Source organism: Meles meles, chromosome 15 (assembly GCF_922984935.1).
Source record: "Meles meles chromosome 15, mMelMel3.1 paternal haplotype, whole genome shotgun sequence".
In the NCBI taxonomy this organism is placed as follows: Eukaryota; Metazoa; Chordata; class Mammalia; order Carnivora; family Mustelidae; genus Meles; species Meles meles.
The window spans coordinates 81498413-81526256 of record NC_060080.1 but is presented as its reverse complement, the minus strand read 5'-3'; positions in this window follow the sequence as shown (position 1 = coordinate 81526256).

The following is a 27844-nucleotide window of genomic DNA, read 5'->3' as shown; positions in this document are numbered from 1 at the left end:
GTTTAATCTGTAATTGTGATTAAATTGCCCTACATCCAAAAAAAAACTGGTGATGTCCAGAAATATTTGGATTATATTTATTTTACAGAAAATGCAAAGCCTCTTAATTTACAATTATTAAAAGATTTTTCAATGCAAACCTCCATTAAGACTAAGGTATAAATGGCTAACATCATTGTATATACACACTATGTGGGTATTACATGTGTATATGTCTGTATGTCCGTCCTCAAGAAGAGATTTTGCTAAGAGAGCAAAACTGGCTGGCCAAAACTGAAAGAAGACATAGAAGAGAGAACCCGTGGATTTTCTGGAGACTCTGAGGAATGCAAATGAACCTTGTTTTTCAGTTTTGACTAGGATTGTGTATCTTAGTGAGCAATTTATTTAATATAAACTTAGCACTTTGCCCAACTCTCTACAAAATACAGATTGGTCAGAAGGAAGAAAACAAGCTTCAGCCCCAAAATTGAAAGTAGTTGTTCTAGGGGTGCCTGGGTGGCTCAGTGGGTTAGAGCCTCTGCCTTCGGCTCAGGTCGTGATCCCAGGATCCTGGGATCGGGCCCCACATCGGGCCCTCTGCTCAGCATGGAGCCTGCTTCCCCTACTCTCTCTGCCTGCCTTTCTGACTACTTGTGGTCTCTGTCTGTCAAATGAATAAATAAAATCTTTTAAAAAAAGAAAGTAGTTTTTCTAAAACTATAAAATTAATGAATCTATAAGGATGACAATAAGCAAATTTCTCAAAAAAAAAGTGTACAACCAACAAAAATTCTAATTTCCTTCTATCACTGGAACACTCCCTTTTGGTTTGTTGGCTATCAGCTTTAGACAGCCAGGTGGACTTGGAGAAACAGCATACACAGATTTTCCATTTTTCTAAGTGCAAATATTTGGAAGCTAGAAACATCTGAATCATCCCTAAACCATCATTCGCCCAATAAGTTTTTGGATCAAGTTAAGCTGGTGTCTGTAATCCACTACCATTTCAGTTATTTCTGGCCCTGAAGTTTTATTGAACTACGCAGATCATCTTGCATTTCATAATGAAACATCAACTTATTATTGGTGTGTTCTTCTCTTTGATTCAATCATTTTTGGACATATTTGGAATAGTCTGACTTAAATCAGTGTTATCTATGTTCTTAGGTGACTTTTCTGACAAAATATAATCATGGAAAAATGTCTGAGCCAATAAAACCATCTGGGGCTTGCATGTTTTTAAGCTCAAAATCTTTTAGGTTTGTGGATTGTGCCAATAAATTTCAAGCCACTTGGATTGATCCAGGCAAAAAATGATCTGTACCTGGGTCATTTTTTTTTCTTTTTGTTTTTCTTTCTTCTTCCATTTTATTTATTTTTTCAGCGTAACAGTATTCATTCTTTTTGCACAACACCCAGTGCTCCATGCAAAATGTGCCCTCCCCATTACCCACCACCTGTTCCCCCAACCTCCCACCCCTGACCCTTCAAAACCCCCAGGTGTTTTTCAGAGTCCATAGTCTCTTATGGTTCGCCTCCCCTTCCAATTTTTTTTTTAATAAACATATAATGTACTTTTATCCCCAGGGGTACAGGTCTGTGAATCGCCAGGTTTACACACTTCACAGCACTCACGATAGCACTTACCCTCCCCAATGTCCATAGCCCCCTCCCCCTCTCCCAATCCCACCTCCCCCCAGCAACCCCCAGTTTGTTTTGTGAGATTAAGAGTCATTTATGGTTTGTCTCCCTCCCAATCCCATCTTGTTTCATTTATTCTTCTCCTATCCCCCTACCCCCCCCATGTTGCTTCTCCATGTCCTCATATCAGGGAGATCATATGATAGTTGTCTTTCTCCGATTGACTTATTTCACTAAGCATGATATGCTCTAGTTCCATCCACGTCATCGCAAATGGCATGATTTCATTTCTTTTGATGGCTGCATAGTATTCCACTGTGTATATATACCACATCTTCTTGATCCATTCATCTGTTGATGGACATCTAGGTTCTTTCCATAGTTTGGCTATTGTAGACATTGCTGCTATAAACATTCGGGTACGCGTGCCCCTTCGGATCACTATGTTTGTATCTTTAGGGTAAATACCCAGTAGTGCAATTGCTGGGTCATAGGGTAGTTCTATTTTCAACATTTTGAGGAACCTCCATGCTGTTTTCCAGAGTGGTTGGACCAGCTTGCATTCCCACCAACAGTGGAGGAGGGTTCCCCTTTCTCCACATCCTCTCCAGCATCTGTCATTTCCTGACTTGTTAATTTTAGCCATTCTGACTGGTGTGAGGTGATATCTCATTGTGGTCTTGATTTGTATTTCCCTGATGCCGAGTGACGTGGAGCACTTTTTCATGTGTCTGTTGGCCATCTGGATGTCTTCTTTGCAGAAATGTCTGTTCATGTCCTCTGCCCATTTCTTGATTGGATTGTTTGTTCTTTGGATGTTGAGTTTGCTAAGTTCCGTATAGATTTTGGATACTAGCCCTTTATCTGATATGTCATTTGCAAATATGTTCTCCCATTCTGTCAGTTGTCTTTTGATTTTGTTAACTGTTTCCTTTGCTGTGCAAAAGCTTTTGATCTTGATGAAATCCCAATAGTTCATTTTTGCCCTTTCTTCCCTTGCCTTTGCCGTTGTTCCTGGGAAGATGTTGCTACGGCTGAGGTCGAAGAGGTTGCTGCCTGCATTCTCCTCAAGGATTTGGATGGATTCCTTTCTCACATTGAGGTCCTTCATCCATTTGGAGTCTATTTTCGTGTGTGGTGTAAGGAAGTGGTCCAATTTCATTTTTCTGCATGTGGCTGTCCAATTTTCCCAGCACCATTTATTGAAGAGGCTGTCTTTTTTCCATTGGACATTCTTTCCTGCTTTGTCGAAGATTAGTTGGCCATAGAGTTGAGGGTCGATTTCTGGGCTCTCTATTCTGTTCCACTGATCTATGTGTCTGTTTTTGTGCCAGTACCATGCTGTCTTGATGATGACAGCTTTGTAATAGAGCTTGAAGTCCGGAATTGTGATGCCACCAACTTTGCCTTTCTTTTTCAATATTCCTTTGGCTATTCGAGGTCTTTTCTGGTTCCATATAAATTTGAGGATTATTTGTTCCATTTCTTTGAAAAAAATGGATGGTATTTTGATAGGGATTGCATTAAATGTGTAGATTGCTTTAGGTAGCATAGACATTTTCACAATATTTATTCTTCCAATCCAGGAGCAAGGAACATTTTTCCATTTTTTTGTGTGTCTTCCTCAATTTCTTTCATGAGTAGTTTATAATTTTCTGTGTATAGATTCTTAGCCTCTTTGGTTAGGTTTATTCCTAGGTATCTTATAGTTTTGGGTACAATTGTAAATGGGATTGACACCTTAATTTCTCTTTCTTCTGTCTTGTTGTTGGTGTACAGAAATGCAACTGATTTCTGTGCATTGATTTTATATCCTGACACTTTACTGAATTCCTGTACAAGTTCTAGCAGTTTTGGAGTGGAGTCTTTTGGGTTTTCCACATATAGTATCATATCATCTGCGAACAGTGATAGTTTGACTTCTTCTTTACCAATTTGGATGCCTTTAATTTCTTTTTGTTGTCTGATTGCTGAGGCTAGGACTTCTAGTACTATGTTGAATAGCAGTGGTGATAATGGACATCCCTGCCGTGTTCCTGACCTTAACGGAAAAGCTTTCAGTTTTTCTCCATTGAGAATGATATTTGCGGTGGGTTTTTCATAGATGGCTTTGATAATATTGAGGTATGTGCCCTCTATCCCTACACTTTGAAGAGTTTTGATCAGGAAGGGATGCTGTACTTTGTCAAATGCTTTTTCAGCATCTATTGAGAGTATCATATGGTTCTTGTTCTTTCTTTTATTAATGTGTTCTATCACATTGATTGATTTGCGGATGTTGAACCAACCCTGCAGCCCTGGAATAAATCCCACTTGATCGTGGTGAATAATCCTTTTTATGTGCTGTTGAATCCTACTGGCTAGTATTTTGGCGAGAATTTTTGCGTCTGTGTTCATCAAGGATATTGGTCTGTAGTTCTCTTTTTTGGTGGGATCCTTGTCTGGTTTTGGGATCAAGGTGATGCTGGCCTCATAAAATGAGTTTGGAAGTTTTCCTTCCATTTCTATTTTTTGGAACAGTTTCAGGAGAATAGAAATGAGTTCTTCTTTAAATGTTTGGTAGAATTCCCCTGGGAAGCCGTCTGGCCCAGGGCTTTTGTTTGTTTGGAGATTTTTGATGACTGTTTCAATCTCCTTACTGGTTATGGGCCTGTTCAGGTTTTCTATTTCTTCCTGGTTCAGTTGTGGTAGTTTATATGTCTCTAGGAATGCATCCATTTCTTCCAGATTGTCCAATTTGTTGGCGTAGAGTTGCTCATAGTATGTTCTTATAATTGTCTGTATTTCTTTGGTGTTAATTGTGATCGCTCCTCTTTCATTCATGATTTTATTGATTTGGGTCCTTTCTCTTTTCTTTTTGATGAGTCTGGCCAAGGTTTTATCAATCTTATTGATTCTTTCAAAGAACCAGCTCCTAGTTTCATTGATTTTTTTCTATTGTTTTTTTTTTTTTTTGGTTTCTATTTCATTGATTTCTGCTCTGATCTTTATGATTTCTCTTCTCCTGCTGGGTTTAGGGTTTCTTTCTTGTTCTTTCTCCAGCTCCTTTATGCGTAGGGTTAGGTTGTGTACTTGAGACCTTTCTTGTTTCTTGAGAAAGGCTTGTTCCGCTATATATTTTCCTCTCAGGAGTGCCTTTGCTGTGTCCCACAGATTTTGAACTGTTGTGTTTTCATTATCATTTGTTTCCATGAATTTTTTCAATTCTTTAATTTCCTGGTTAACCCATTCATTCTTTAGAAGGATGCTGTTTAGTCTCCATGTATTTGGGTTCTTTCCAAATTTCCTCTTGGGTTTGAGTTCTAGCTTCAGAGCATTGTGGTCTGAAAATATGCAGGGAATGATCCCAATCTTTTGATACCAGTTGAGACCTGATTTGTGACCCAGGATGTGATCTGTTCTGGAGAAGGTTCCATGTGCACTAGAGAAGAATGTGTATTCTGTTGCTTTGGGATGAAATGTTCTGAATAGATCTGTGATGTCCATCTGTCCAGTGTGTCATTTAAGGCCTTTATTTCCTTGTTGATCTTTTGCTTGGATGATCTGTCCATTTCAGTGAGAGGAGTGTTAAAGTCCCCTACTATTATTGTATTATTATTGATGTGTTTCTTTGATTTTGTTATTAATTGGTTGATATAGTTGGCTGCTCCCACGTTAGGGGCATAGATATTTAAAATGGTTAGAACTTCTTGATGAACAGACCCTTTGAGTAGGATATAGTGTCCTTCCTCATCTCTTATTATAGTCTTTGGCTTCAAATCTAATGGATCTGATAGAAGGATTGCCACCCCAGCTTTCTTCTGATGCCCATTAGCATGGTAAATTGTTTTCCACCCCCTCACTTTAAATCTGGAGGTGTCTTCGCGTCTAAAATGAGTTTCTTGTAGGCAACATACTGATGGGTTTTGTTTTTTTATCCATTCTGATACCCTGTGTCTTTTGATTGGGGCATTTAGCCCATTAACATTCAGGGTAACTATTGAGAGATATGAATTTAGTGCCATTATTAGCCTGTAAGGTGACTGTTACTGTATATTGTCTCTGTACCTTTCTGATCTACTACTTTTAGGCTCTCTCTTTGCTTAGAGGACCCCTTTCAAGATTTCCTGGAGAGCTGGTTTGGTGTTTGCAAATTCTTTCAGTTTTTGTTTGTCCTGGAAGCTTTTTATCTCTCCTTCTATTTTCAATGATAGCCTAGCTGGATAGAGTATTCTTGGCTGCATGTTTTTCTCGTTGAGTGCTCTGAATATATCATGCCAGCTCTTTCTGGCCTGCCAGGTCTCTGTGGATAAGTCTGCCGCCAATCTAATATTTTTACCATTGTATGTTACAGACTTCTTTTCTCGGGCTGCTTTCAGGATTTTCTCTTTGTCACTAAGACTTGTCAATTTTGCTATTAGGTGACGGGGTGTGGACCTATTCTTGTTGACTTTGAGGGGGGTTCTCTGCATCTCCTGGATTTTGATGCTTGTTCCCTTTGCCATATTAGGGAAATTCTCTCCAATGATTCTCTCCAGTAGACCTTCTGCTCCCCTCTCTGTTTCTTCTTCTTCTGGAATCCCAATTATTCTAATGTTGTTTCGTCTTATGGTGTCACTTATGTCTCGAATTCTCCCCTCATGGTCCAGTAGCTGTTTGTCCCTCTTTTCCTCGGCTTCCTTATTCTCTGTCATTTGGTCTTCTATATCACTAATTCTTTCTTCTGCCTCATTTATCCTAGCCGTGAGAGCCTCCATTTTTGATTGCACCTCATTAATAGCTTTTTTGATTTCAACTTGGTTAGATTTTAGTTCTTTAATTTCTCCAGAAAGGGCTTTAATATCTCCAGAGAGGGTTTCTCTAATATCTTCCATGTCTTTTTTGAGCCCGTCTAGAACGTTCAGAATCGTCATTCTGAACTCTTGATCTGACATATTACCAATGTCTGTGTTGATTAGGTCCCTAGCCTTCGGTACTGTGTCTTGTTCTTTTGTTTGTGGTGATTTTTTCCGCCTTGTCATTTTGTCCAGATAAGAGGATATGAAGGAGCAAATAAACTACTAAAAGGGTGGCAAAGACCCCGGAAAAATGCGCTGTAACCAAATCAGAAGAGACCTCTAATTGTGGGGGGGAGAAGGGCGATAAAAACAGGTTCTGGAAAAAAAAAAGAAAAAAAGAAGAAAAAAATTTAAAAAATAAAACAAATAAAAAAATATAAAAAAGAAAGAAAAAATATATATATTTAGATGAACTAGTCAAAAAACGTTAAAAAAAGAAAAGGGTAAAAGTTTTTTAAAAATTTAGCAGAAGAAGAAAAAAGAAAAAAGAAAAAAAATTGAAAAAAGAAAAAAAAAATTGAAGTAGCCGCAAGACTAAAGAATCATGGGGAGAAAGCCATGAGTTCCGTGCTTTGCTTTCTCCTCCTCTGGAATTGCTCTGCTGTCTTAGGAATTGAACCTGCTTTCTCCTTGATAGATGAACTTCGTCCTGGCTGGATATTTTGTTGATCTTCTGGGGGAGGGGCCTGTTGTAGTGACTCTCAACTGTCTTTGCCCGATGCGGGATTGCACCGCCCTTACCGGCAGCCGGACTAAGTAATCGGCTCCGGTTCGCTTTTGGGAGCTTCTGTTCCCTGTACGCTTTCCCTAGAGTTCCGGAGGACGGGAATGAAAATGGCGGCCTCCCAGTCACCGGCCCAGAGGAGCCGAGAGCCTGGGGCCCCACTCCTCAGTGCGCCCCCAGAGGACAGCACCCAATCACTCCCGTATCCCCAGCCTCTAGCCGCGCTCCGAGCCCACCCAGCCCGCGACCAGTTCAAGGTAACCCCGAGCTGAGAGTTCAGTCCTCGGCTCTGTCTCTGCAGCCGGCTTCTCCGTTCTAATACCTGCGAGCTCTCCAACACTCTGACACCCCCAATCCTTCTGTGACCCTGCGGGGCCTGGGGCCACGCTGACCCCGCGTGGGCTTCACCCTGGTTTAGCCCCTGGAGCAATGTCCCTCAGTGGAACAGACTTTTAAAAGTCCTGATTTTGTGCTCCGTTGCTCCGCCGCTTGCCGGGAGCCGGCCCCTCCCCCCGCGGTCTATCTTCCCGTCGTTTTAGATTCACTTCTCCGCCAGTCCTTCCTTTCAGAAAGTGGTTGATTTTCTGTTTCTAGAGTTGCTGTTCTTCTTCTCTTCGCTCTCCTGTTGGATTTGTAGGTGTTTGCAATGTTTAGATAAGCTATCGAGCTGATCTCCTGCTACCTGATGTAGTCTCAGGCTGCTACTTCTCCACCATCTTGACTCCTCCCCCTTTTTGTTCTTTTTTAAATGTATGTTTTCAGCTACAAATATTTGGGTTGGGATATTCTTCCCTGAAGTAACTCTTATTTATAGTTGCACAGCATATGATATTTGCACAATTAAAGCTGGTGTTATTTAAACCCCAAACGACAATATAAATACATGCTAGTAGTTTTTAGTGGTATTCTCATTCTAATGGTCAGCAGTTCTTGGAGATCCTTGTTGCTGGGGCCTCAGAAGGGTAACAATGCTTCCTCATTACCAAGTACTCATTTGAGTTCAAGGCAGTTCAGGGAGGTACACATGAGTGGGTATGAGCATGCATCTTCAAGGGACTGATTAATTTTGTGTGCTTAATACTCAGATAACAGGATGCTTACAACAAGTGTTATTGGATGATGACCAAATAGTCTCTCCTCATTTCTTGCTGATACAATCTCAGTGCTGTTTGTGCTCCATCATTTACTCAGAAATTAGACCACAGACTAAGAATTTTAAATTAGACCTTATTGTTTCCTAATAATTCATCATGGGGAGGCTGAAGGATGATGGATGAAGGGTGAAGGAAGCTACCAGCCAGTAGCTAGGGATTGATCAAGTCCCACTTCCATAAGACATCAAAATTGTAGACTTTCTTTAGTACACTGGTATAAACTAAGACCTCCTTTAAGAATTGTCTTGTGGCCAGGGGAGCCTGGGTGGCTCAGGTGGTCCAATGCCCGACTCCTGATTTCAGTTCAGGTCATGATCTCAGGATCCTGACATCAATCCCTGCATTGGGCTCCATGCTCAACGAGGAGCCTACTTGTCCCTCTTTCTCTCTGCTTTCCCCCCTGCTCATTCTCTCTCCCTCTCTTTCTCGGGTAAATAAATTAAAAAAAAAAAAAAAAAGGAATTGCCTAGTGGCTAATGACAGGGAAGGGAATTTGTGGTATTTAAGTAGAACAAAGGAGAAGTCCATGGCAGGAGAGGAGATCAGACCCTATATTGATAATTAAGGAAACATGATTGAAAGAATGAGAAAGGAGTTGGCCTACATTCAGCCCAGTAAGAGATTAAGAATCAATTATTTTTTGAGACTTGAACTTTGCTGCTTCAATTATCAACCTGCAGTGATAGCTGATTATGGAGGGTCTGATTTTTCCTGATAGGGATTGATAGAAAGACAATGACTTCCTCTATTAAAGAGGCCTTTCTTTTCTCTTGTTCTGCGTTGTTCATATCGGCATGGCATATGTATGACCCTGAGATCAGCTGGCCTTTGACACAGTGGCAATGCTGAGGATGGGACAAGAACAATGGAGAGAGTCCCAATCCTAGATGATGTCACAGAGCTGATGAATTAATCAGGATTAGAGTCCCTGTGCCTTAGGACTTCTTGCCTTAGGGGGGAACAAAAATCCTTTAATTGCTTAGGTCACTGTGAGTTGAGAGGTTTTTCACTTGCAGTCAGAAACTCTCTCATCAATATATTGTTTCATCCACATGTCTTTGTTTAGTGGAAATAATACCTGGGACATGTCATGTCTTATGTGTAGCAAATATGAGACTAAACATTTCAGGTAGAGAAATTATCTTCTGAAGGAGTGGCTCAGGTACATGGGATTATAAGGAAGGAAACACTTACAGCAAGACAGCACTGCCTTTATAGTAGACAAATGTTTCTAGGCACGTATGGCTTAGGATGTCAATATGCACCGACAGCCTAGGTTCCAGAGATTCCAGCATCAGTTCAACAGACTTAGTAAATAATGGTTTAAATAAACTTACATTTCTTTGTGGCAGAACTGCTTGGGACCTAGACTTTTCTTATATATCCTTTGACTTTTGAAGAAGTATAATACGCTCCCTTTTTCCATTTAAAAATCAGAATATTTTATTTTCAAAATATGCAGGAAGATAAAACTATTAGTTTCCTTTAGTGAAGAGAATGGAAATTGTCTAAAGGCACAATATCTGTCCTCACTGAGAATACTGAAATGTACATTAAAAGGCGCGCCCTGTTTCCTGCTCCAGTTTCTTCTTTGGTCTTATATAGAGAGAAAGGAGGTTTCTGGGGGAAGGAGTAGGTATGCCATATTCAAAAATGCAGAAAATGGGGAAAATTAGGATGCCTTTGAGAAACTCCAGTCTCAGGATACAGAAGGAGTCAACTTAACTGGAAACTGGACTTGGGAGAATCTCATAAGGTTCTGGAATTTAAAATGTCCTCATGACCGTCCTCTTTGTTTTCTTCAAAGCAAAGCTAGTGGTGATGTGGGGATCCTGAAATACTGTGGCAGATTTTAAGAAAGGCAGAAACCAAGGGACAGGGAATGTGGGAGCAGCTTTGAGGAAGGCAGAAGAATAGGATGGAAGTTGGAAAACAGATGGATTCCATCTGAGCGGCCAGGTTGCCTCTTAGGAGAAAAGGCTGTGTAAACGTTTTCTGGAAGGGAAAGTATGATGTGATTTCTGGGCTTATCAGCCCTAATACAAGAGAAGATAAGAGAGAGAAGACTAGATGTCTGAGAACATCTAGATGCTCAGACTAGATGTCTGAGAACATCTAGATGCTCTCTACCCAGAGCATTCAGAGCAATCACGGAAGGCAATAGAAAGCTGTATTATCAAGAGAAGGGTCATTTTGTGACACAGTCAAATGAAGCAGCCTGGGTATGTCTGGAAGGAAGAGTGGACTTTCTAAGACCTTGGCATCTCAAAGCAGTTCTGTTGCTAATAATTGTGTGACTATGTTGAGCGTAAATCTTTATCCTTCTTAGATAAGAAGTCTCCAGGACTCCTTCGAACACCTAATGGTCTATGATACCCCACTTTCCTTAAAACAGACGTTGGCAAGAGGATTATGAGGGGGAAAACAAATAAACAAACAAACAAAACAAAGACAAATGATATGGGAATACAGTTATAAAAATTGTCCTGGAGACAGAAAGATTTCTTATGTCCTTATGCAGACTAAGATTGCACTTTAATGATGGAAGCAAGAAATCATTGAGGCTGCTGTATGCTTGATGAAACAATTGGGGCTGCACAAAAGCCCTTCACTTTCAGGTAGATCAGTAGTTCCCACAGACTTCCACATAAAAACACACGTTTCCGTGTGTGTGTGTGTGTGCGTGTGTGTGTTTGGACAAGGCAACCTTGGAATTTAAAGCTGTCATCCCATTTACCTTCCTGTTCTTTTTTGTTTGTTTGTTTGTTTACAGCATAACAGTGTTCATTGTTTTGGCATCACACCCAGTGCTCCATGCAGTACGTGCCCTCCCTATTACCCACCACCTGGTTCCTCAACCTCCCACCCCCCCTGCCCCTTCAAAACCCTCTGGTTGTTTTTCAGAGTCCATAGTCTCTCATGGTTCATCTCCCCTTCCAGTTTCCCTCAACTCCCTCTCCTCTCCATCTCCCCATGTCCTCCATGTTCTTTGTTATGCTCCACAAATAAGTGAGACCATATGATACTTGACTCTCTCTGCTTGACTTATTTCACTCAGCATAATCTCTTCCAGTCCCGTCCATGATGCTACAAAATTTGGGTATTCATCCTTTCTGATGGAGGCATAATACTCCATTGTGTATATGTACCACATCTTCCTTATAAATTCATCCATTGAGGGGCATCTTGGTTCTTTCCACAGTTTGGCGACCGTGGCCATTGCTGCAATAAACATTGGGGTACAGATGGCCCTTCTTTTCACTACATCTGTATCTTTGGGGTAAATACCCAGCAGTGCAATTGCAGGGTCATAGGGAAGCTCTATTCTTAATTTCTTCAGGAATCTCCACACTGTTCTCCAAAGTGGCTGCACTAACTTGCATTCCCACCAACAGTGGAAGAGGGTTCCCCTTTCTCCACATCCTCTCCAACACACGTTGTTTCCTGTCTTGCTAATTTTGGCCATTCTAACTGGTGTCAGGTGGTATCTCAATGTGGTTTTAATTTGAATCTCCCTGATGGCTAGTGTACCTTCCTGTTCTTATCATGGAGGTAAAAAATGGAGAGATTGTTCAAGGCCAGAGAAAGGGAAGAAAATCAACTAATTTATGTGCCCATCTTTGACATATGACACAGCTTTAGATGTTGGTCTGTGACTGAACCAGGAATTGAAAGGGTGGATGCAAGAATGTCAAATCACTCCATTTTGTCTGAAAAAAAAGGAGGAAAATGTGAGTGCAGAGCAGAGGTTCCTGCTGTGGCCTTCCTTGCAACCTCTTCTGATGCTCTCATTGAGTTTTCAATACAAAAGATTTCATTTTTTTTAAATTGTGGTAAGAACATTGATCATGAGATCTATCCTCAGCACATTATTAAGTATACACTGCAGTACTGTTAACGACAGGCATGATGTTGTATAGCAGATTTCTGGACTTATTCGTCTTACGTAACTGAAACTTTACACCCCTTGATTAATTCCCAATATCCCCTTCCACCCATCTCCTGGCAACAACCTTCCCACTCTGCTTACATATGGTGTTTAGTTTGGGGGGTGGTAGTGGTGGTGTTAAACTTCTAACTTGCTTCAGTTTTCTCTTCCCTTTTTTCCCTTTCCCATTTTTACTTGCAAGAGTCAATACATTCATTTGGACGAGGTTTAAGGCCATTTGCTTCTGAAAGGTTCCTTACTGGACAGGTCCTTTAAAGCCTCTCCAAGGGTCCTTTAGGACCACTTAAAATCTCATCCGCAGCTCTCAGAGTTGCTCATTCAAACTCCCTGCCTGGGCTCCTGTCTCACATTCCACGTGGACACCAGAACGTCCCCTGGAGATCTTCACCATCAGGCAGTTATCACGTCTGTGGCTTTTCTTACTTTTTCTCTGGGACAACAGTGCCCTTTACCTCTCATCATCACCCTACCTCTTCTTCATCTTCACGTTCCAGCTAGTGCATTGTCTGGCAGGACACTGAGAGCTGGACTGGCCGCTGTCCACTGAGTTCAAAATGGGCTCTTTAAACCCTCATGGGACCTCATTCTGTGTAACTGGTGTGCTCTATTGATCTGCCTCGGAAAGTGCCTTCACAGAGAACAGGATCCTTGCCTTCCTCAGAGCCCCATGTAGGGCCAGGGACTGGCCGGGCATCCAGTAGGGAATACTGAGTCAAAGGCTCAGTGCTGTTCTATGTTGTTGCCTTATTTTTATGTCATTTACCATTCTGGTTTGAACACCATATCCCACCCATAGCCTGATCATCTGTAAGTAGTCAACACTTGATTCGTAGCTTTCATAATGCATGGTTAAGGAATATGTCTCTTTGAAAACCACTTCTCCCACTATCTTCCTCTTTATATTTTCCTGTTTTCTTTTAAGCTTTATTGAGGTATAATTGACAAAACTGTAAGATATTAAATGAGAAGATTTGGTATATGTAAACATTGTGAAAGGGTTTCCCCCACTAAGTTAACTAATCCATCACCTCCCTTATTTACCCTTTTTTTTTCTTGCTGAGAACATTTAAGCTCTACTTTCCCTGGAAATTTCAATTATACAATACAATGTTATCATAGTCACCATATTATATATTAAATCCTCAGACTTTATTCTATAATTGAATTCTATTCAATTCAATTCTATTCAATTCTATAATTGAAAGTTTGTGGCCTTTTACCAACCTCTCCCTATTTCCCCACTCCCAGGCCTAACAATCACTTCTCTCCTCTTTTTCTATGATTTCAACTTTTTTTTAAGATTTCACATATAAGTGATACCGTGTAGTATTTATCTTTCTCTGTATAGCTTATTTCACGTAGCACAATGCCCTCTAGTCTCATCTATGTTGTCACAAATTACAAGATTTCTTTCTTTTGTAAGGCTGGATAATATCCTATTGTATATAGATGGCACATTTTCTTTATCCATTTAAGAGTTCACAGACACTTAGGTTGTTTCCACACCTTGGGTGTTGTAAGTAATACTGCTATGAACTTGGCAGTAAATGTGTAACTCCTTGACATAATTCTTCTGTTTCCTTTGGATATGTACCCAGAAGTGGGATTACTGGATTATATAGTACTGTGTTTAATTTCTTAGGAACCTCCATACTGTTAACTGCATACTGTTAGGGACCTCCCTACTATTTTCCATAGTATTTGCAACAGTTTACATTCCCACCAACACTGCACAAGGGTTTCCTTTTCTCCACATCATCACCAGCATTTGTTATCATTTGCTTTTTGATGTTATAACAGGTGTGAGATGATAACTCATTGTGGTTTTGATTTGTATTCCCTTGATGATGAGTGATGTTAGGCACCTTTTCGTGTACTTCTTGGCCATTTTGTATATCTTCTTTGGGAAAATGTCTGTTCAGGTCCTTTGCCCATTTTTATATGGGTTTTTTCATTTATTTATTTATTTTGATGTCTGATTTCATTGTACATTCTGGATATCAATTCCTTATCAGATATGTGGCTTATAAATATTTTCTGTCTGTAGTTTGACTTTTCATTGTGTTGATGGTTTGCATCACTACATTGAAATATTTTAGTTTGATATCCTCCTACATGTTTCTGTTTGCTTTTGTGGCCTTTATCTTCTTGTGTTCCACTATTTTAGATACCTCTTGTAAGTGGAATCCATGTTATTGCACTCTACAGGAATTCCTTCTTTTTTTTAAGGTGCAATAAATCCATTGTATGTATATACCACCTTTTATTTATTCATTTTCCTATTGATGGACATTTGATTGTTTCCACATTATGGTTATTGTGAATAATGCTGCAATAAAAATGGGTATTTGGGAAGACAGGGATGAACCAGGAAGCATACCTTCACTCTCCTGCCTGTCGCACTATTGCTGGAAGTCATTAACACAGAGGCTGTCCACTTTACATCCAGCTGCCCATATAATTCAAATAGAGACCCTGAATCTGCTCCCTGTGAAATGTTTTGTTCTAAGACCTTAATGTAACTGAGAATAAAACTAATGGCTTATTTTATGCTTCATACTCTAAGCAACTTCTCCCCCATTTAAACAATTTTCTGAAGAAAGTATCTAATTATCCAACCCCAACCTCAACTCAGTCTGCTAAATAAAATTCAGACTACTTTGCCCACCAAAAAAAGAATGAGGTCTGAGGACCAACTAGCCAGAAGCTATAGAGCAGACTCCAAAGTCTAGTTTTGAAGGGAATATGACAGATTGGGCTACTCTGTGGATACACTGGCTTCCATGGCCACTTGAAGCCTTGCTATAGTCAAGGCATAGGAAACGCTCCACCTAATGTGCTACTGAACCCATGAGTCCTTCATCTCTCCTAGTATGTTCTTAATTTAAGGGAAAGTTTTTAGTTCTGATGGCCAACTGAATTAAGTCCAGAACTGTTCAAGTTTATATTGCTCCAGGATATAACATAACAGAGTTATGTTTAGATGGATGCAAATCTCAGCTTTATTTAAGGGAGAGTATTCCAACATTAAATCTTCTTGGAGGTAGAATGGTCCCTGCTGTCACCTTCTCAAAGTCAAAAGATTAAAGTAGGCTTCCGGTTGTACATATGCAAAAGAGATTGAATGAAAGAGTGAATGTGAACACGTTCATGCTGAGGATGTAACAGCCATTTCTCCTTCGTCTGTGGAGAGTATTGGTGTAATCAGTGAAAGGACAGGAAGCTGACTCTTATTAAGGAATTCAGGTTGGCCAGGTGATTTCAAATATTATGCATTTAATCCCCACAGAAATCCAGTCATGCTAATATTATCTTCACTTTACTGAGAAGAACTTGGGCTCACCTGTCCAAGGACACAAAGAGAATTATGTAGGCTTTTCCAACTCCTGAAACTATGTTCTTAATAAAACTGAACATGTATGGAGCACTTATTCTATGTAGCACCATGTTGAAGCACTCCTCCCACATTATGTCCTTTAATCTCCAACAGCCTGATAAAGCAAGCACCAGTCTCATTCCTATTTATAGATGAGGGTATTTAAGTGTAACAAATTAACTGAATTGTCCACTGAAATATATTTTATTATTAGCAAAACCAGGATTTGACCCTAGGCAGCTTAACTGCACACTTCTAATCACTAGGCTGCTCTCTGGGATCTACTACGGTGAAGATTTTTGGCATATTTTTTCCAGCAAGCAGTACACCTTCTTATAGGCTTATTTAGAAATAAAACCACATTTATTCATAGATTTTTTTTAAAAATCCAAAGTAATTATAAAACCAGAACTCATAAGCTCTAAATCATTTCTAATTGCCACAACGATCATCAGCACGATAGCAAGATCCTGCGAGGGTGAACAGCAGCGGAAATAAGGCAGTCCTGAGTTACATGCCATTCTCTGTTCCAGCTGTACCTTCAACTCTTTCTCTCCCAATACAGGAGACACATGGGATTGCTAGTAAGAGTGACATTACAATAGGGAAAATCTTACATTCAAACAAGTTAATTTAAAAATTTACAAGTGTTTATACTTTATTAGTAGTAACATTGTGTATGCATGTGTGTGTGTGTGTGTGCATCGGTGTGTGTGCATATGTACAGGTAGGTGTTCATGAATGTGTGTGCATCTTCGTGTGTGTGTGTGTGTGTGTGTGTGTGTGTGTGTGTTTGTGCATGCGACACAGCTTACAACTAATCAAGGTATACCATGGTCCAGCATTCTCCAAGTACTCTTCCACTAAAATTTTAGGTAAATGTGTGTAGCAGATAATGTTGATTCTCTGTCCATATCCTCTTGGATCTCATTTTTACAACTTTTGTTTCCCAATAAGAGGATTGCTTATGGGCTCCTGGAGCCCTCTTTTGCAGGGCAGATATCCAGATGTTCTGGGTATTTACCCCAGCGCCTCCACCATGGGTGCCCCTTAACTGGTGACTCCCAGCTTTGGGGTAGGACAGTCCCAGTTCACTTGACTTGGATGGGGATGATCAGAAGCAGAATCCACAGTCCATAGTTCTCTGCAGGATCAGGTTGAAGCTAGCTCCTGCAAAGCCATGCCTGAGGTCACTCTTGTTCAGCTTCCTCCTCTCTTCTGGCCTGATTTCTCCATTCCTTCCCACTCCCTGACTAGCTTTCCTGAAAGCACTTTGTTGATAAATCTCTTAAAGTTGAACCATTCTCTCCTATTTTCTTCTGGGGAACCAGTCTGGGAAAATGTCTCCTAGGTCCTCTAACAGACTTCAGGTCCTAGCAGTGACAACCAGATTTCATGAAAAGACTTGTAGTTGAACGTTTATGGACACATCTATCAAAAGATGAGAAAAATAAGAAGAAGAGAGACAGAAAGGAGAAAAGGAAGGAAGGAAAGAGCAAAGAGAAGAAAACAGAGAAACAAACAAACAAATAAAAACCTCCATCTGGTTCTACATAGTAAGTTACAGCTATGAAACACTTTTTTCCCTATCATTCTTTTCAGTTGTGCTCAGTCAAGTCCCTTTTCTTTTCCCTTAACATCTTGGCCATTAACAATACTCAGTCTAGTTGAAAATGCATCTCTTCCCCCACCTCCAGAGCAGGCTTCAGCTGGGATGGTCACTCCTTACAATGTGTGTGTATGAGTGTGCGTGGGTGTGTGGGTGAATGTTTCTGGGACACATCTTCTGCCCTTTGCTGCAAAGTGTTGTTCTTCTTCTGTGTTGATGCTGTTGGGGAGGGGAGTGAAAGAAAATAGTGAATACAACCAAACTTATCCAACTCTTGTTGTGGTCTTCATTTTGTCAATAGTCATCTCTTCTCTGACCAGCTGTGCCCAGGTGTCAGGACTATGGCACCAGCCAGGTCATGCTGGGTCTTATGGACACAGGGGTGAGTTCCTTGGAAGTCACTGCAAGGCCTCCCAACTGCATAGCTCTCCAGAGGAAAGCTGGCTATATCTTTTTTATTTTATATCCTACCCCCAGAAGTATACCCCCAAAGTTTTTACTCTTAGGCCCTAGATGGAGTGTCAACATGCTGGCTCAAACCTAACTACATGTCATGGGATCCCATGGATACATCATCCTTCCTCCTTCTCCTCCTTTTTCTCCTATCCTTTTCATACAGGCTTAGGCTAGTCTACCAACTAAGCATGTATCCAAATGGGAAATAAACTGCAGTGTCCCTTTTTGATGGCATCTTTCAAACTTTGTAAGAGATTCTCTTGGAGTACCATATCCACACACCCCTCACACTTTAGAGAAAGAATGAGATAATCTTTGAAAACTAATAGATAATTCCCCATGAGGCCGAGGCCAAAGAAACTAAAGACTCCCTCTTCTTTCTCCATGCCTGAGCCTTTAGGTATAAATAGACAGATGAACAGATGAGAAATAGTAATTAATTGATTTTTTTTCAAATACAGATGATTAATGAGGGGTAGATAAAGAATACCTAGATGACTAGTTATTAGATGATAGATGCAGACAGTTGGTTCAGTAGATTTTGTTCCCTTTAATTAAGCCCTGAAGAAATGAGTCTGGTCCCATCGTTGAGGAAAATTTTTACTAATCCATGCTCTAGAATCAATTTCTAGGCAATAGGGAGATTTCCTGTCAACATTCCACTATACTTTTTTTCTCATTATTCCAAATAAGAAGAGTGAGGATTTATCATTTCTCCCTTGCCCACTGAAAAAGATGAAATTTTAATTGTTTTTTACTTTAGCATATACTGTGAAATTAGGACTGTGCTTAGTGACAAAGTGGTACAAAAAAAAATAGAAGCTTCTAGGAAGTGACCTCAAGGAACTTGCAATCTTGGGAACACTTAACTGGCATATATAAAGTTTTAAGTGATAATAGGAAGGAGTCTCTGATTAAGTATTTCAAATAAATGGTTCTAGGAGTAATGGCTATCAGATAAAGACAATTACAAAGTCTGTGCAGGTTGAAATAACCAGTGAAGCATAAGCCTTGATTTAGACTTTATGCATGTTTTGAAAGGTATAAATTCCAGATAATGGGGGAGCCAAGATTCAAGTGCTGCTGATTTCCCGGAACTAGGGAATGATCAGAATCCAGAGACCTATTCAAATATTGTTAATATTTGTTTATTATTCATTTCTATCCTTTATTTAGGAGCCCAACTCCAGAACACCTAAGCAGTGAAAATCGTTCTTAAAGAATTGTATGAATGATTACCAACAATACTGCTTTTAAACATGAGTTGCTATATAGTTCGTGGTGTGGTAATCTGAACTATATGCACCTTTTGAGAATATTGCAGGAAGCCAATCCCAAGGCTGCAGACAGGTTTCTGAGGATCAAAAATTATGACCACAAAGCTGTTAAGCTTTCATACAATTTGAGGAGTAGCAACTGCTTTAAAATGTTGAATATTGGAAAAACTGTTAATCCACATAATGAGAAGAAATGCACTGACACAGTGCACCCACAAGATGCGAGGACTATTATGAGTCTGTTTTAATCAGAAGCTGGATGAAGTCAGGTCCTAGATATGCTCAACAAAAGTTCTTTCTTCTTAATTGGTAACCAGCTTCAGTAGCTATTTTTATCAAAATTTTCAAAGGTATGTTGAGTTTGAGGAGTTCTTTATAGATCCTGGATGTCAGCGCTTCGTCTGTAGTGCCATCTGGGAATATCTTCTCCCATTCTATGGGCAGCCTCTTTGTTTTGTTGACTGTTTCCTTTTCTGTGCAAAAAGAAGACTTTGATCTTGACAAAGTCCCAAAAGTTCATTTTCACTTTTGTTTCCTTTGCCTTTGGAGACATATCTTGAAAGAAGTTGCTGTGGCTGATGTCAAAGAGGTTACTGCCTATGTTCTCCTCTAGGATTTTGATAGATTCCTCCTTCACCTTGAGGTCTTTTATCCATTTCGAGTTTATCTTTGTGTATGGTGTAAGAAAATGGTCGAGTTTCCTTCTTTGACACATAGCTGTCCAATTTCCCCAGCACAATATATTGAAGAGACTGTCATTTTTCCACTGTATATTCTTTCCTGCTTTGTTAAAGATCATTTGACCATAGAGTTCAGGGTCCATATCTGGGATTTCTACTCTGTTCCACTGGCCTATGTGTCTGTTTTTATGCCAGTACCATGCTGTCTTGGTGATCACAGCTTTGTTGTAAAGCTTGAAATCAGGCAACGTGATGCCCCCAGTTTTGATTTCCTTTTTCAACATTTCCTTAGCAACTTGGAGTCTCTTCTGGTTCCATAAAATTTTAGGATTGTTTGTTCCAGCTCTTTGAAAAATGCACGTGGAATTTTGATTGGAATGGCACTGAAAGTGTAGATTGTTCTAGGCAGTATAGACATTTCAGCAATGTTTATTCTTCTGATCCATGAGCATGGCATGGTCTTCCATCTTTTTGTGTCTTCTTCGATTTTTTTCTTTTTGTTTTTTATATTTATTTATTTTATTTTTTATAAACATATAATATATTTTTATCCCCAGGGGTACAGGTCTGTGAATCACCAGGTTTACACACTTCACAGCACTCACCATAGCACATACCCTCCCCAGTGTCCATAAACCCACCATCCTCGCCCAACACCCCTCCCCCCAGCAAACCTTAGTTTGTTTTGTGAGATTAAGAGTCACTTATGGTTTGTCCCCCTCCCGATCCCATCTTGTTTAATTTATTCTTCTCCTACCACCCTAACCCCCCATGTTGCATCTCTACTTCCTCATATCAGGGAGATCATATGATAGTTGTCTTTCTCTGACTGACTTTCACTAAGCACGACACCCTCTAGTTCCAACCGCGTCGTCACAAATGGCAAGACTTCATTCCTTTTGATGGCTGTATAGTATTCCATTGTGTATATATATACCACATCTTCCTTATGCATTCATCTGTTGATGGACATCTAGGTTCTTTCCATAGTTTGGCTATTGTAGACATTACTGGTATAAACATTCGGGTGCACGTTCCCCTTTGGATCACTACGTTTGTATCTTTAGGGTAAATACCCAGTAGTGCAATTGCTGAGTCATACGGCAGTTCTATTTTCAACTTTTTGAGGAATCTCCACGCTGTTTTCCAGAGTGGTGCCACCAGCTTGCATTCCCACCAACAGTGCAGGAGGTTTCCCCTTTCTCCGCATCCTCGCCAGCATCTGTCATTTCGGGACTTGTTAATTTTAGCCATTCTGACTGGTGTGAGGTGGTATCTCATTGTGGTTTTGATTTGTACTTCCCTGATGTCAAGTGATGTGGAGCACTTTCCCATGTGTCTGTTGGCCATCTGGATGTCTTCTTTGCAGAAATGTCTGTTCATGTCTTCCACCCATTTCTTGGCTGGATTATCTGTTCTTTGGGTATTGAGTTTGCTAAGGTCTTTATAGATTTTGGACACTAGCCCTTTATCTGATATGTCCTTTGCAAATATGTTCTCCCATTCTGTCAGTTGTCTTTTTGGTTTTGTTAATTGTTTCCTTTGCTGTGCAAAAGATTTTGATCTTGATGAAATCCCAATAGTTCATTTTTGCCCTTGCTTCCCTTGCCTCTGGTGATGTTCCTAGGAAGATGTTGCTGCAGCTGAGGTCGAAGAGGTTACTGCCTGTGTTCTCTTCAAGGATTTTGATGGATTCCTATCTCACATTGAGGTCCTTCATCCATTTTGAGTCTGTTTTCATGTGTGATGTAAGGAAATGGTCCAGTTTCATTTTTCTGCATGTGGCTGTCCAATTTTCCCAACACCATTTATTGAAGAACTGTCTTTTTTCCATTGGACATTCTTTCCTTCTTTGTCAAAGAGTAGTTGACCATAGAGTTGAGGGTCTATTTCTGGGATCTCTATTCTGTTCCATTGATCTATGTGTCTGTTTTTGTGCCAGTACCATGCTGTCTTGCTGATGACAGCTTTGTAATAGAGCTTGAAGTCCGGAATTGTGATGCCACCAACTTTGGCTTTGTTCTTCAATATTCCTTTGGCTATTCGAGGTCTTTTCTGGTTCCATATAAATTTGAGGATTATTTGTTCCATTTCTTTAGAAAAAAAATGGGTGGGATTTTGATAGGGATTGCATTAAATGTGTAGATTGCTTTAGGTAGCATAGATATTTTCACAATATTCGTTCTTCCAATCCATGAGCATGGAACATTTTTCCATTTCTTTGTGTCTTCCTCAATTTCTTTCATGAGTACTTTATAGTTTTCTGAGTATAGATTCTTAGCCCCTTTGGTTAGGTTTATTCCTGGGTATCTTATAGTTTTGGGTGCAATTGTAATTGGGATTGCCTCCTTAATTTCTCTTTCTTCTGTCTTATTGTTGGTGTAGAGAAATGAAACTGATGTCTGTGCATTAATTTTCTATCCTGACACTTTACAGAATTCCTATACAAGTTCTAGCAGATTTGGAGTGGAGTCTTTTGGGTTTTCCACATATAGTATCATATCATCTGCGAAGAGTGATATTTTGACTTCTTCTTTGCCGATTTGGATGCCTTTATATCCTTTTGTTTTCTGATTGCTGAGGCTAGGACTTCTGGTACTATGTTGAATAGCAGTGGTGATAATGGACATCCCTGCAGTGTTCCTGACCTTAATGGAAAAGCTTTCAGTTTTTCTCCATGGAGAATGATATTTGGGTGGGTTTTTCATGGATGGTTTTGATAATATTGAGGTATGTGCCCTCTATTCCTACACTTTGAATAGTTTTGATCAGAAAAGGATGCTGTACTTTGTCAAATGCTTTTTCAGCATCTATGGAGAGTACCATATGGTTCTTGTTATTTCTTTTATTAATGTGTTGTATCACATTGATTGATTTGCGGATGTTGAACCAACCTTGCAGCCCTGGAATAAATCCCACTTGGTCGTGGTGAATAATCCTTTTAATGTACTGTTGAATCCTATTGGCTAGTTTTTGGTGAGAATTTTCACATCTGTGTTCATCAAGGATATTGGTCTGTAGTTCTCTTTTTTGATGGGATCCTTGTCTGGTTTTGGGATCAAGGTGATGCTGGCCTCATAAAATGAGTTTGGAAGTTTTCCTTCCATTTCTATTTTTTGGAACAATTTCAGGAGAATAGGAATTAGCTCTTCTTTAAATGTTTGGTAGAATTCCCCTGGGAAGCCGTCTGGCCCTGGGCTTTTGTTTGTTTGGAGATTTTTTTTCCCACTTTTTAAAAATTTCTTTTCAGCGTAACAGTATTCATTGTTTTTGCACCACGCCCAGTGCTCCATGCAATACATGCCCTCCCGATTACCCACCACCTGGATTCAGAACCTCCCACCCCCTGCCCCTTCAAAACCCTCAGGTTGATTTTCAGAGTCCATAGTCTCTCATGGTTCATCTCCCCTTCCAATTTCCCTCATCTCCCTTCTCCTCTCCATCTCCCCAGGTCCTCCATGTCATTTGTTATGCTCCACAAAAGTGTGAAACCATATGATACTTGACTCTCTTCTTGACTTATTTCACTCAGCACAATCTCTTCCAGTCCTGTCCATGTTGCTGCAAAATTTGGGTATTCATCCTTTCTGATGGAGGCATAATACTCCATCGTGTATATGGACCACATCTTCCTTATCCATTCATCCATTGAAGGGCATCATGGTTCTTTCCACAGTTTGGTGACTGTGGCCATTACTGCTATTGTTTGGAGATTTTTGATGACTGTTTCAATCTCCTTACTGGTTATGGGTCTGTTCAGGTTTTCTATTTCTTCCGGGTTCAGCTGTGGTAGTTTATATGTCTCTAGGAATGCATCCATTTCTTCCAGATTGTCAAATTTGTTGGCATAGAGTTGCTCATACTATGTTCTTATAATTGTCTGTATTTCTTTGGTGTTAGTTGTGATCTCTCCTCTTTCATTCATGATTTTATTTATTTGGGTTCTTTCTCTTTTCTTTTTGATAAATCTGGCCAGGGGTTATCAATCTTATTAATTCTTTCAAAGAACCAGCTCCTAGTTTCATTGATTTGTTCTATTGTCTTTTTGATTTCTATTTCATTATTTCTGCTATGATCCTTATTATTTCTCTTTTCCTCCTTGGTTTAGGCTTTCTTTTTTTTTCTTTCTTTCTTTCCTTTTTTTTAAATTTATTTTCAGCGTAACAGTATTCATTGTTTTTGCACCACACCCAGTGCTCCATGCAGTATGTGCCCTACCTATTACCCGCCACCTGGTTCCTCAACCTCCCACCCCCCCTGCCCCTTCAAAACCCTCTGGTTGTTTTTCAGAGTCCATAGTCTCTCATGGTTCATCTCCCCTTCCAGTTTCCCTCAACTCCCTTCTCCTCTCCATCTCCCCGTGTCCTCCATGTTCTTTGTTATGCTCCACAAATAAGTGAGATCATATGATACTTGACTCTGCTTGACTTATTTCGCTCAGCATAATCTCTTCCAGTCCCGTCCATAGTGCTACGAAAGTTGGGTTTTCATCCTTTCTGATGGAGGCATAATACTCCATAATGTATATGGACCACATCTTCCTTAACCATTAGTCCGTTGAAGGGCATCTTGGTTCTTTCCACAGTTTGACAACTGTGGCCATTGCTGCTATGAACATTGGGGTACAGATGGCTCTACTTTTCACTACATCTGTATCTTTGGGGTAAATACCCAGCAGTGCAATTGCAGGGTCATAGAGAACCTGTTTTTAACTTCTTGAGGAATCTCCACACAGTTCTCCAGAGTGGCTGCACCAACTTGCATTCCCACCAACAGTGGAAGAGGGTTCCCCTTTCTCCACATCCTCTCCAACACACGTTGTTTCCTGTCTTGCTAATTTTGGCCATTCTAACTGGTGTCAGGTGGTATCTCAATGTGGTTTTAATTTGAATCTCCCTGATGGCTAGTGATGATGAGCATTTTTTCATGTGTCTGATAGCCGTTTGTATGTCTTTGTTGGAGAAGTGTCTGTTCATATCTTCTGCCCATTTTTTGATATGATTCTCTGTTTTGTGTGTGTTGAGTTTGAGAAGTTCTTTATAGATCCTGGATATCTACCTTTTCTCTGTACTGTCATTTGCAAATATCTTCTCCCATTCCGTGGGTTGCCTCTTTGTTTTGTTGACTGTTTCCTTTGCTGTGCAAAAAGAAGCCTTTGATCTTCACAAAGTCCCCAAAAATTCATTTTCACTTTTGTTTCCTTTGCCTTTGGAGACATATCTTGAAAGAAGTTGCTGTGGCTGATATCAAAGAGGTTACTGCCTATGGTCTCCTCTAGGATTCTGATGGATTCCTGTCTCACGCTGAGGTCTTTTATCCATTTTGAGTTTTTCTTTGTGTACGGTATAAGAGAATGGTCGAGTTTCATTCTTCTACATATCACTGTCCAGTTTTCCCAGCACCATTTATTGAAGAGACTGTCTTTTTTCCATTGAATATTTTTTCCTGTTTTGTCGAAGATTATTTGACGATAGAGTTGAGGGTCCATATCTGGGCTCTCCACTCTGTTCCACTGGTCTATGTGTCTGTTTTTATGCCAGTACCACGCTGTCTTGGTGATCACAGCTTTGTAGTAAAGCTTGAAATCGGGTAATGTGATGCCACCAGTTTTGTTTTTGTTTTTCAACATTTCCTTAGCTATTCGGGGTCTCTTCTGATTCCATGCAAATTTTGGGATTATTTGTTCCATCTCTTTGAAAAATACCGGTGGAATTTTGATCAGAATGGCTTTAAAAATATAGATTGCTCTAGGCAGTATAGACATTTTAACAATGTTTATTCTTCCAATCCAAGAGCATGGAATGGTCTTCCATCCTTTTGTGTCTTCTTTTGTATCTTTCAGAGTGTTCTGTCGTTCTTTGAGTACAAGTCCTTTACCTCTTTGGTTAGGTTTCTTCCCAGGTATCTTGTGGTTCTTGGTGCTCTAGTAAATGGAATCGATTCTCTAATTTCCCTTTCTGTGTTTTCATTGTTAGTGTATAAGAAAGCCACTGATTTCTGTACATTGACTTTGTATCCTGCCAAGTTACTGAATTGCTGTATGAGTTCTAGTAGTTTGGGGGTGGAGTCTTTGGGGTTTTCCATATAAAGAATCATGTCATCTGCGAAGAGAGAGAGTTTGAGTTCTTCATTGCCAATTTGGATATTAGGCTTTCTTTCTTGTTCTTTCTCCAGCTCCTTTAGTTGTAGGGTTAGGTTGTGTATTTGAGACATTTCTTTTTTCTTGAGAAAGGCTTGTACCACTATATATTTTCCTCTCAGGACTGCCTTTGCTGTGTCCCATGTATTTTCCACAGTTGTGTTTTCATTATCATTTGTTTCCATGAATTTTTTCAATTCTTCTTTAATTACCCGGTTGACCCATTCATTCTTTAGAAGAATGCTGTTTAGTCTCCATGTATTTGGGTTCTTTCCAAATTTTCTCTTGTGATTAAGTTCTAGCTTCAGAGCATTGTGGTCTGAAAATATCCCAATCCCATCCCATGGAATGATCCCAATCTTTTGATACTGGTTGTGACCTGATTTGTGACCTAGGATGTGATCTATTCTGGAGAATGTTCCATGTGCCCTAGAGAAGAATGTGTTTTCTGTTGCTTTGGGATGAAATGTTCTGAATATATCGGTGATGTCCATCTGTTCCAGTGTGTCATTTAAGGCCTTTATTTCCTTGTTGATCTTTTGCTTTGATGTTCTGTCCATTTGAGTGAAGGGGTTGTTAAAGTCCCCTACTATCATTGTATTATTGTTGATTTGTTTTTTGATTTTGTTATTAATTGGTTTATATAGTTGGCTGCTCCCATGTTAGGGGCATAGATATTTAAAATTGTTAAGATCTTCTTGTTGGACAGACCCTTTGAGTATGATATAGTGTCCTTCCTCATCTCTTATTATAGTCTTTGGCTTAAAATCTAATGGATCTGATAGAAGGATTGCCACCCCAGCTATCTTCTGATGTCCATTAGTATGGTAAATTGTTTTCCACCCCCTCACTTTAAATGTGGAGGTGTCTTCGCATCTAAAATGAGTTTCTTGTAGGCAACATACTGATGGGTTTTGGTTTTTTATCCATTCTGATACCCTGTGTGTTTGATTGGGGCATTTAGCCCATTAACATTCAGGGTAACTATTGAGAGATATGAATTTAGTGCCATTGTATTGCCATTGTATTGACTGTTACTGTATATTGTCTCTGTTCCTTTCTGGTCTACACTTTTAGGCACTGTCTTTGCTTAGAGCACCCCTTTCAATATTTCCTGTAGAGCTGGTTTGGTGTTTTCAAATTCCCAGTTTTTGTTTGTCCTGGAAGCTTTTTATCTCTCCTTCTATTTTCAATGATAGCCTAGCTGGATATAGTATTCTTGGCTGCATGTTTTTCTTGTTTAGTGCTCTGAATATATCATGCCAGTTCTTTCTGGCCTGCCAGGTCTCTGTGGATAAGTCTGCTGCCAATCTAATATTTTTACCATTGTATGTTACAGACTTCTTTTCCCAGGCTGTTTTCAGGATTTCTCTTTGTCACTAAGACTTGTAAATTTTACTATTAGGTGATGGGGTGTGGACCTATTCTTATTGATTTTGAGAGGGGTTCTCTGCACCTCCTGGATTTTGATGCTTGTTCCCTTTGCCATATTAGGGAAATTCTCTCCAACAATTCTCTCCACTATACCTTCTGCTCCCCTCTCTCTTTCTTCTTCTTCTGGAATCCCAATTGTTCTAATGTTGTTTCATCTTATGGTATCACTTACCTCTCGAATTCTCCCCTTGTGGTCCAGGAGCTTTTTGTCCCTCTTTTGCTCAGCTTCTTTTATTCTCTGTCATTTGATCTTCTATATCACCAATTCTCTCTTCTGCCTCATTGTTCCTAGCAGTGAGAGCCTCCATTTTTTATTGCACCCCATTAACAGTTTTTTTGATTTCAACTTGGTTGTATTTTAGTTCTTTTATTTCTCCAGAAAGGGCTTTTATCCGCTCGGGTTCGCTTTCGGGAGCTTTTGTTCCCTGAATGGTTTCCATAGAGTTCCATAGGACGGGAATGAAAGTGGCGGCCTCCCAGTCTCCGGCCCAGAGGAGCCGAGAGCTCAGGGCCCCTCTCTTCAGTGCGCCCTCAGAGAAGAGTACCCAATCACTCCAGTGTCCCTGGCTTCTGGCCGCGCTCTGAGCTCATCCAGCCTGCGACTGG